The 8423-nt window shown below is 51.3% G+C and overlaps 1 pseudogene; it reads left to right on the plus strand.

The window, feature by feature from the left end:
- Window positions 1–446: 446 nt before the first annotated feature.
- Window positions 447–4462, plus strand: LOC103745439 (annotated as a pseudogene).
- Window positions 4463–8423: the final 3961 nt, after the last annotated feature.

The following is an 8423-nucleotide window of genomic DNA, read 5'->3' on the forward strand; positions in this document are numbered from 1 at the left end:
CCCTGGAGAACTGTGACCTGGAGATGTGAGCCTTTCCTCCTCGTGCTGGTGGTGGTCAGAGTGTTTTGTCACAGCAATGGAGAAACAAACTGGGACAGTCTCTATTTGTAACATTTATTTTTTGCGGGGGTTGTTTTCTTTTGACACATGGTTCCAGCCTTGCTAGGGTTTAAAAATACATTAAAGGACCATCTTGCTCTTTACTATGTAAATCGATTTATCTGTGTGTGCAGCAGCTGCCCTGGAGGTCAGAACAGCTTTGGGAATTGGTTCTGCACTGTGGTCCTAGGGACTGAATTCTGCTCTCAGGTTTGCAGCAAAAACCTGAACTCACCACGTTTGAAAAATGTGAGCTCAGACACTGAGACGCCACACAGAATTACACTTCCCATGTCGTATAGTTCAAATGCCTCGAGGATGAGTTTTGTTTGTGTTCTGGTTTCCAGCGCGAGTGTATCTCTATCCACGTGGGGCAGGTGGGTGTCCAGATTGGCAATGCCTGCTGGGAGCTGTACTGCCTTGAGCACAGTATTCAGCCCGATGGTCAGATGCCAAGTAACAAAACCATCAGAGGCAGCAATGACTCATTCAACACCTTCAGTGAGACGGGGGCCAGCAAGCACATTCCCAGAGCAGTGTTCGTGAACCTGGAGCCCACTGTGGTTGGTAGGTGCATGAGGAGTAACTCGGGAGAAGCCCACATGGGCTCCTTCAGTCCCTCTGCAGGACAGACAGGCTGTCCAAGAGAATGCTTATTGGGAAAGAAGCTCAAAGGGTCATGACTGGGACCCGGGCCCCTAGTCAGGAAAGCCTAGCATGTAGGAAGGATCCTCTGTGCCAGCCTTAAGATTGGCTGGAGCTATTCTCTGGCTACCTGGGCTCTGCTGTGATGTCTCATAGACCACGAGCTCCTAATCTGAGCATGAGAATGTTCCTAGCCCTTCTTTAGCTCCTCGTTAGAAGCTCAAGGTAGTTTCTAGTGAGATGGGAAGGAGCACATTCATAACCCCTTGGAGATGAGCGAGTACAACATCCCTTAACAGCTTTTGAGACTCAAACTACATAGTGCCCTGGTGACACTGTTCTGCCAAGGTCAAGATGACCTTGTGACTGCCCACTTTAAGAGCTTTCCAGCTTCTTTCATTTGCTGTAGGAATGTTTAGGAAAGCCATGTCCCTCTGGAATTACCTGAAAGGGCGCTCACTTCATGGGGAGCTGGTTCAGCTGGCATTGATACAGTTAGTTGACTTTGTCTTCCTAGAGCAATAAAGGCTTTTGATTTACCAAGTGTTGTGGCTCACACCTGTAATCCCAGCACCTGGGGAACTGACAGTACAGTCCTCTTTGAGGCCATTTTGGGTCAAGCTGCAAGACCCTCTCTCAAACCCAGACAAATTTCATGTGTGGTTTATGTATCAGCAGACATTTTCTAGGGGCACTGTTGACATGAGTGTAATGTGCACTTGTGGAATGTCCTTGAGTATGTCCATAATGTCTACAATAGGCCTGAAAGACTCACAGCCTTATGGTCTCTCAGTAGATGAAGTACGCTCGGGGACCTACAGGCAACTCTTCCACCCAGAGCAGCTGATCACTGGGAAGGAAGATGCGGCCAATAATTATGCCAGAGGTCATTATAACATTGGTAAGGAGATCGTCGACCTCATCCTGGACCGGATCTGCAAACTGGTGAAAGGATTGCAGAGGAGGCTTTATGGGGTGGTTGTCCTAGTTGAGAGTTGGCTGTGGTAGAGTAGGCAGAAGGGGTATCTTCTAACAAATCTATCAGAATTGGGAGTCTGGCTCGGGTTGTGAGGCATCGATAAGTCTGCACTGTGTCGTTGCTTCTAAGTGCAGTGTGCACATTGTGGACAACCTGGTCTGCGCCTGCTGACAGAGGTGGAGGGTGAGCATGGGCTTGGATGCTGCGGCACGGCTTCACTCTCGTCATCTGCTTTCTCACAGGCAGACCTGTGGACAGAACTGCAGGGCTTCCTCATCTTCCACAGCTTCGGAGGCGGCACAGGCTCGGGGTTCACATCCCTGCTCAGAGAATGGCTCTCGGTGGACTACAGCAAGAAGTCCAAGCTGGAGTTCGCCATTTACCCAGCCCCTTAGGTCTCCACAGCTATGGTAGAGCCCTACAGCTCCATCCTGACCACACACACGACCCTGGAACATTCTGACTATGCCTTCATGGTCAACAACGAAGCCATCTGCGACATCTGTAGGCGCAACCTGGACATTGAACATCCCACATACACCAACCTCAATCGCCTGATTGGGCAGATGGTGTCCTCCATCACAGCCTCCCCAAGGTTCAATGGGGCCCTGAATGTGGACCTGGCAGAATTCCAGACCAATCTGGTGCCATACCCTTGAATCCACTTCCCACTGACCACCTATGCCCCAGTCATCTCAGCCGAGAAGGCCTATCATGAGCAGCTCTCAGTGGCCAAGATCAGTAATGCCTGCTTCGAGCCAGCCAGTCAGTTGGTCAAGTGCGACCCTCGCCATGGCAAATACGTGGCCTGATGCATGTTGTACAGTGGTGATGTTGTCCCGAAAGATGTCAACGTGGCTATTGCTACCATCAAGACCAAGCACACTATCCAGTTTGTAGATTGGTGCCCAACTGGATTTAAGGTATGACTGGGTGCTGTGGCTTTGTACCTGTCAGCAGGCAACAGACCCTGCCCAGGGCCATAGCCTTGGGGGAGAATTCTCTTCCATTGTCGGCTACAAAGAAAGCTTGTGTGCAGTCATTAATTTGCACCTTGTGCTCTGTGCCCTTTTCCTTAAAGCTCCAGTTACCAAAGCAAGCAGATGAGTTTTTCCCTGTCAGGGACGTGAAGACTTCCCAAGAAGCATCTGTTGGTAGATGCACAGGGATGCTGTGCCTTGCCCAGGTTTCCTCCCAGCTGAAAGTGGTTCTGTGAGCAGTGAAGAGCTGGCCTATGGGGACGTATCAGGTTACAGCCTGTCCAGACGGTGTCCACCACACTAGATGGACTGGACCCTGTTAGTCTCTCTGCTCTAAGATCCTTTTTGTCTGTGTCCATGTGATTGACCACACGTTATTGTACAACCATTCACTTGGAGACATGCTAGCTTCCATGTTTAAAAATATTTTGAATTTTTAACTGGGTATGCATAGTGTCACACGCCTGTAGTCCCAGCACTAGGGAAGCAAAAGAGAAGGATCAGGAGTTCAAGGTCATCCTTGGCTACATAGTGGGTTTGAAGTCAGCCTGGACCTACACGAGGTCGTGTTTCAAAAACAATTTTTGTCTCTTTTGAATTATAAAAATTGGCAAAATATTAAAGCTGGAAGGCTAAAAGCTTCCCTAGAGCTTATTGTCCTTACAGAGCAAGAGGTGGTCTGTGCATGTAGATACATTATACAGCTGACACTGCTTGACAGAGGCCAGCAGACCTGAGCAAAAGATGTGTGTGCCTCCTAACTAGATAAGGAACTCGGGATGAATGCTGCATTTTGAATTTAAGAATGGAGCCCTTTGTGCCATGCTTGACTTGACTGTCAAGAAAGAGCTTGTCTCCCTCACCTGTGGTTTGTAAGGGCTGTAGGACCCAGGAAGCGGGCAGCACTACTGCTTGGAAAGGCCCACTAATGTGGTCTTCATTGTGGAAGGGTGTTCATTGATGGGGACGGTCCCGTGTGCCTTTGTCCAGGCTGTGTTCCTAACTGCTGCTAACAGCCATCTGTTCACCAGAACAGAAGGGTCACCACCTTAGCACACCCCCAGGTGCTCACTTGGCTCCAACATGCTCTCCTTCCCTGAGTCTAAGGCTACGCAGGTATTTTCTACACACAAGTACATAGGTTTCTGCTCGGTTTTCTTTAGTTAGTGGGCAATATGCTTTGGACGTACTTACATGCCAGGGTAAGAATTCTTCCTTTTGCATGTTTTACCATGTTGGGTGCATAACGGTGTGTTCATTTGCAGTTTGGGCCATTGGTGTTTCAAGTAAGTACTTAAAACTGTGTTGCCTTGTGTTGGTGAGTCCAAAAACTGAAATTATAGGACTAACAGATACCGTGAATTCCCAGAAGTACGAGTAGTTACATTTACACTGGGTCCACAGCTCCCAACTTTGAATACACATTGTTGATGTCAAGAGTAAACATGACTTTTTTTGGCAGGTGGGTGTTAACTACCAGCCCCCCACTGTGGTCCCGGTAGGAGACCTGGCCAAGGTGCAGTGGGCTGTGTGCATGCTGAGCAACACGACTGCCATCACAGAGGCCTGGGCCCGCCTGGACCACAAGTTTGACCTCATGTATGCCAAGCGAGCCTTTGTGCACTGGTACATGGGGAAGGGCATGGAGGAAGGGGAGTTCTTGAAGGCTCGGGAGGACCTGGCCATGCTGGAGAAGGATTATGAAGAGGTGGGCATGGATTCCATGGAAGCAGAGGCTGAAGAAGGGGAGGAGTACTGAGTGCAAGGATCCAGCTGGCTGCCAGCCCTCTGCCACCTGCTCCCACCATTGTCTTTACAGGATATAGTTTCTTAATAAAGTTTCCATATTGAGGCATTTGTCCTGTGTGCCGTACTTAACTCCCTATTTAGACACGTGCCTTTTCCAAGTTGAATTTCTCAGGGGGAAAAATGTTTTTGGAGAAATTTTTCTAAGCATGCCTGTGTGTTCATCTGAAAGTAACTAGATAAGAAAATCAGGACAGGATGATTTGTTTAAAAATTATGAACTCCTAGGGCTGGAGAGATGGCTCAGCATTAAGAGCACTGGCTGCTCTTGCAGAGGCTCCACGTGGCAGCTAACAACCGTCTATAACTCCAGTTCCAGGGGATCTGGACATGCCTTCTGATCTCGGGGCATTGCACCACACAGGTGCACTTACATGCATGCAGGCAGCACACTCATACACATTGTGAACTCCTTTGCATCATGCTTGACTGGCATGGAAGTTTCTTTTCACTCTTGGGGTGCTGGGGAGTGTCCTTGTGTGTTCATGGGTCACAGCTCACTTCTGACACAGTTGCCAGGGATGCCATTAGCTTCACTCCACTGCTGTCATGTCATTGGACAGAACTACCCACCACAGGTCCCCTGGGTGTAACCAGTCACTGCTCATCCGTTAAGCCCTTTTCTTGGCCTGGAAACAACTGTGATCTTGGCCGCGTTCCTTAGTACAAGAGGTCAGGGGTTTCTCGGTGCTGGACCTTTGTCAATCGGGCCTCCGAGGACAGGAGAGCCACCAACCAGGTTCTGCCTTGCCACACAGACCCACATATGGGCTGCTTGTGCTGGCTAGTCAGTAGTTCCATGAGATGTGCAAATGAGCCACATGGTAACAGCACAAACACATGACTGGTCCTTCCTCAGGTCAAAGTGAAGCCTGAACGTAGGAGTTGGGAGGGTGAAGGGTGCAAGTAGTCTTGAGTCCATCTGGGAAAAGGGTGGGACACTTGCCAGGCTGGGATTTGTTCAGGCCTTTCCTGCTAGCTGATGAGCAACCCCTCCTCCAGGCCCATTGCCTCCACTCCCGAGCACATGGTGCTTATCTGGAAGTGCTGTGGGGAGTTTGCCCTTCCTGCCTGAGCAGTATGAACAACGGGCCTGTGGCTGGTGCCCAGCTGTTACTCAGGGCTTAGGTTCTGCAGACTCCTAAGACAGCTTGAGAGATGGCTGTGACTGGACCCCGAGTGGCCAGCGCCCTGTGGGACCTGGCTTGTGAGATCTACTCAGAGCACTGGAGATCTTGGAATAAAGTGGGCCTCCTTGCCAGCCTGCACTGGGATGGGGCGTGCGGCATTGGAGCAGGGGTACTAGGACAGCTGTGTGTCCTGACGAAATCCTTGAGCATCTGGTGTGAACACTGCTTGCCAGGCTGCTCAAGAGCCACAGTGCAGTCTCCTCTTCCCACTGCCACGATCACCACGATCATGGTGCCATCCACAGCCTTTCGAGGGATGTTCAACACCAGTTTTCCCAGAGTCTACAGAGCAGTTCTTTGTCACTGGTCTACCTACCCTGCTGGCGTTTTCCTCTAGGGAGGCTTCAGGGAAGACAGACATCTAACTGGACTCTATGACTTACTGCTGGCCTTCCCAGCCTTGGTACTGGGGAGCCCATGCTGGGGTTTTGTGGGTATCTGCCTGGAGTGGCCACCCTTGTCCAGTGCATCCAGGCTTTTTCCCACAGTGGGGCTCACAAGTTGAAAGTCGCAGTCCCCACCAGAGTTGCCACACTGCACAAAACCAAGGGGTCTGGTTACCCACCTGCCTTCCCACTCCATCACTGCAGGAAGCAGTGTGCGCTACAGATGGGGATACCCCACTCCCAAAGCTGAGGGACTGCATTAGAGTATGTGCCAGCAGCCTTGCTGGACAGAGTTCCTGCTGTCTAGACTAGAGGAGCTCGGGCTTTAGGGAGACGAGGTGGGCTCAGGACAGGTCCATCCTCTCCGTCGGTTCCACCTCCTGTTGCTGTTCCCTGCTTTCCATGTCACGTGGCCGCTTCTCAGCTGCCCAGGCAGATGGAGCAGGTTATAGTGCCCAGTCCCACAGAGCAGCAGCCCTCCCCTCCTGTGGCCTGTTTCCCCATCGGCCTGTGTGTTAGTGCTGCAGTTACCTGTGGGAGCCTACACCCACAGTGAGCACAGCTACCAGACAGGGAGGGCCCTGCCATGAAGAGGAGGGCTGACACTGCTCTGGGTGGCCTACACAGGGCTCGTGCCAGCTGTCAGCCTCCGTATGGCTGGAGCAGCAGCTGTAGAGGAACTGGCACGGGAAGTGGGCAGACAGGAGCAGATTCTGAAGGAGCACCTGCAGGCCTTTGCAGCAGATGGAGCAGCAGCACGACCTGAGGGAGGACCACTCAAGGCTCTGGACAGGACCCCCTTCAGAACTGTACCCACCAGACCTGCCAGAGAGCAAGTAGATTCCAGAAAGAGGCCATGCTGTCTGACTGCTGGGTGTGCCAGGCTTTTCCGAGAGAGACCCGAGAGAGACTGCCGCATGCAAGCTCTTGGCTGTGAGACACTGCCAGCCTCTGTGGCCTCAGGTTAGCTCCATTATACCAGCGTTCCCTGAAAGGCACAGGATGGTGCAAACAGGGGCAATCCCTGGCATCCTTTCCTTGACTCAAAGTTGTGACTTAAGCCACACCTTCAGCATGGGTACTTTTTAATTTTTATTTTATTTTTGAGGACAGGTCACCTATACCCCAGGCTGACCTCTCAACTATGTAGCCTAGGATGACTCTGAACTCTTAGGCTTTTTTCCTCTACCTCCCATGTGCTGGGATTACAGGTATGCACCACCATGCCCAACCTCAGACTCGGTATTTGGGTAGATGTACCCCAGGTTTCTGTCCACACATCTGCCCCGTCAGTAACAAGGCAGCCTCTGCACTGCCCATGCCTTCTCCATCTCCCTCAGCATTGACCTGAGGTGTGGGAAGAAATGGATAGAACTTTGAGGTGAACTGGTCCTGACCTTAGCATCATTTTCTTAACCTCAGGGAACCTAGGCTTTTCTGTGGCTGTATTCATGGTGAACAGTGGGTGTATGACCTCCCCTGCTGCTCCTTGACAGCATAGTGAGACTCACAGCTGGCATGCAATGTAACGTCAGATTCCCTCAGAGCCAACACGTCAGGAGAACTCAACATGAGGCACAAAGCAAAGGGTGCCCCTCCGGGTGAGCCACTGTGGTCCTGCTGCTCCTCTGCCTACCCAGCCTGTGGCTTAAGCCACAATCCCACAGCCCTCAGCTCTGTTCTGACTCAAGACGGTTGCTTGGGGGCTGGAAGCATAGCTCAGCTGATAGAGTGCCTCGCATGCACAGGGTCCTGGGTTCAGTTCCCCCAGGTATGGTGGCACGTGCTTGTAATTCTGGCACTTGGGAGGTAAAGGCAAGAGGATCAGAAGTTCAAAGTCATCCTTGACTACCTAGGGAGTTCAAGACTAGCCTTGACTACCTGAGACCCTCAAAAAAGAAAAAAAAAAAAAAAAAAAAAGCCGGGCATGCTGGCACACCTTTTAATCCAAGCACTCGGGAGGCAGAGGCAGATGGATCACTATGAGTTGAGGACAACCTCGTCTACCTGGAGTTCAAAGCCAGCCAGGGCTACACGGTGTGCTCCTGTCTCAAACAAAAAAGAAAGCCAGAACTGGTTTCTAGCTTCAGAATCAAAGTGGCCCAGAGCTGAGGCCCGGAGTCCTGGTCCAGTAAGACAAAAGGATACAGAGACAGCTGGGTAATGTTTCTAGAGCAGAGATCGCCATGGTGACAGGTTGCCATCTGGGCCAGAACACCGGAGCATCTGCTGTGTTCCTGGCCAAGGAGGGACAGTGAATCATGGGGGATGGGGAGGCACTCTAGGAGTGTTTGCTACCCATAAGGTAACTTCAGAGCCATCCTTTACATACTGGCCA

This window comes from Nannospalax galili, unplaced genomic scaffold (genome assembly GCF_000622305.1).
Source record: "Nannospalax galili isolate Female #2095 unplaced genomic scaffold, S.galili_v1.0 scaffold403, whole genome shotgun sequence".
Taxonomy (NCBI): Eukaryota; Metazoa; Chordata; class Mammalia; order Rodentia; family Spalacidae; genus Nannospalax; species Nannospalax galili.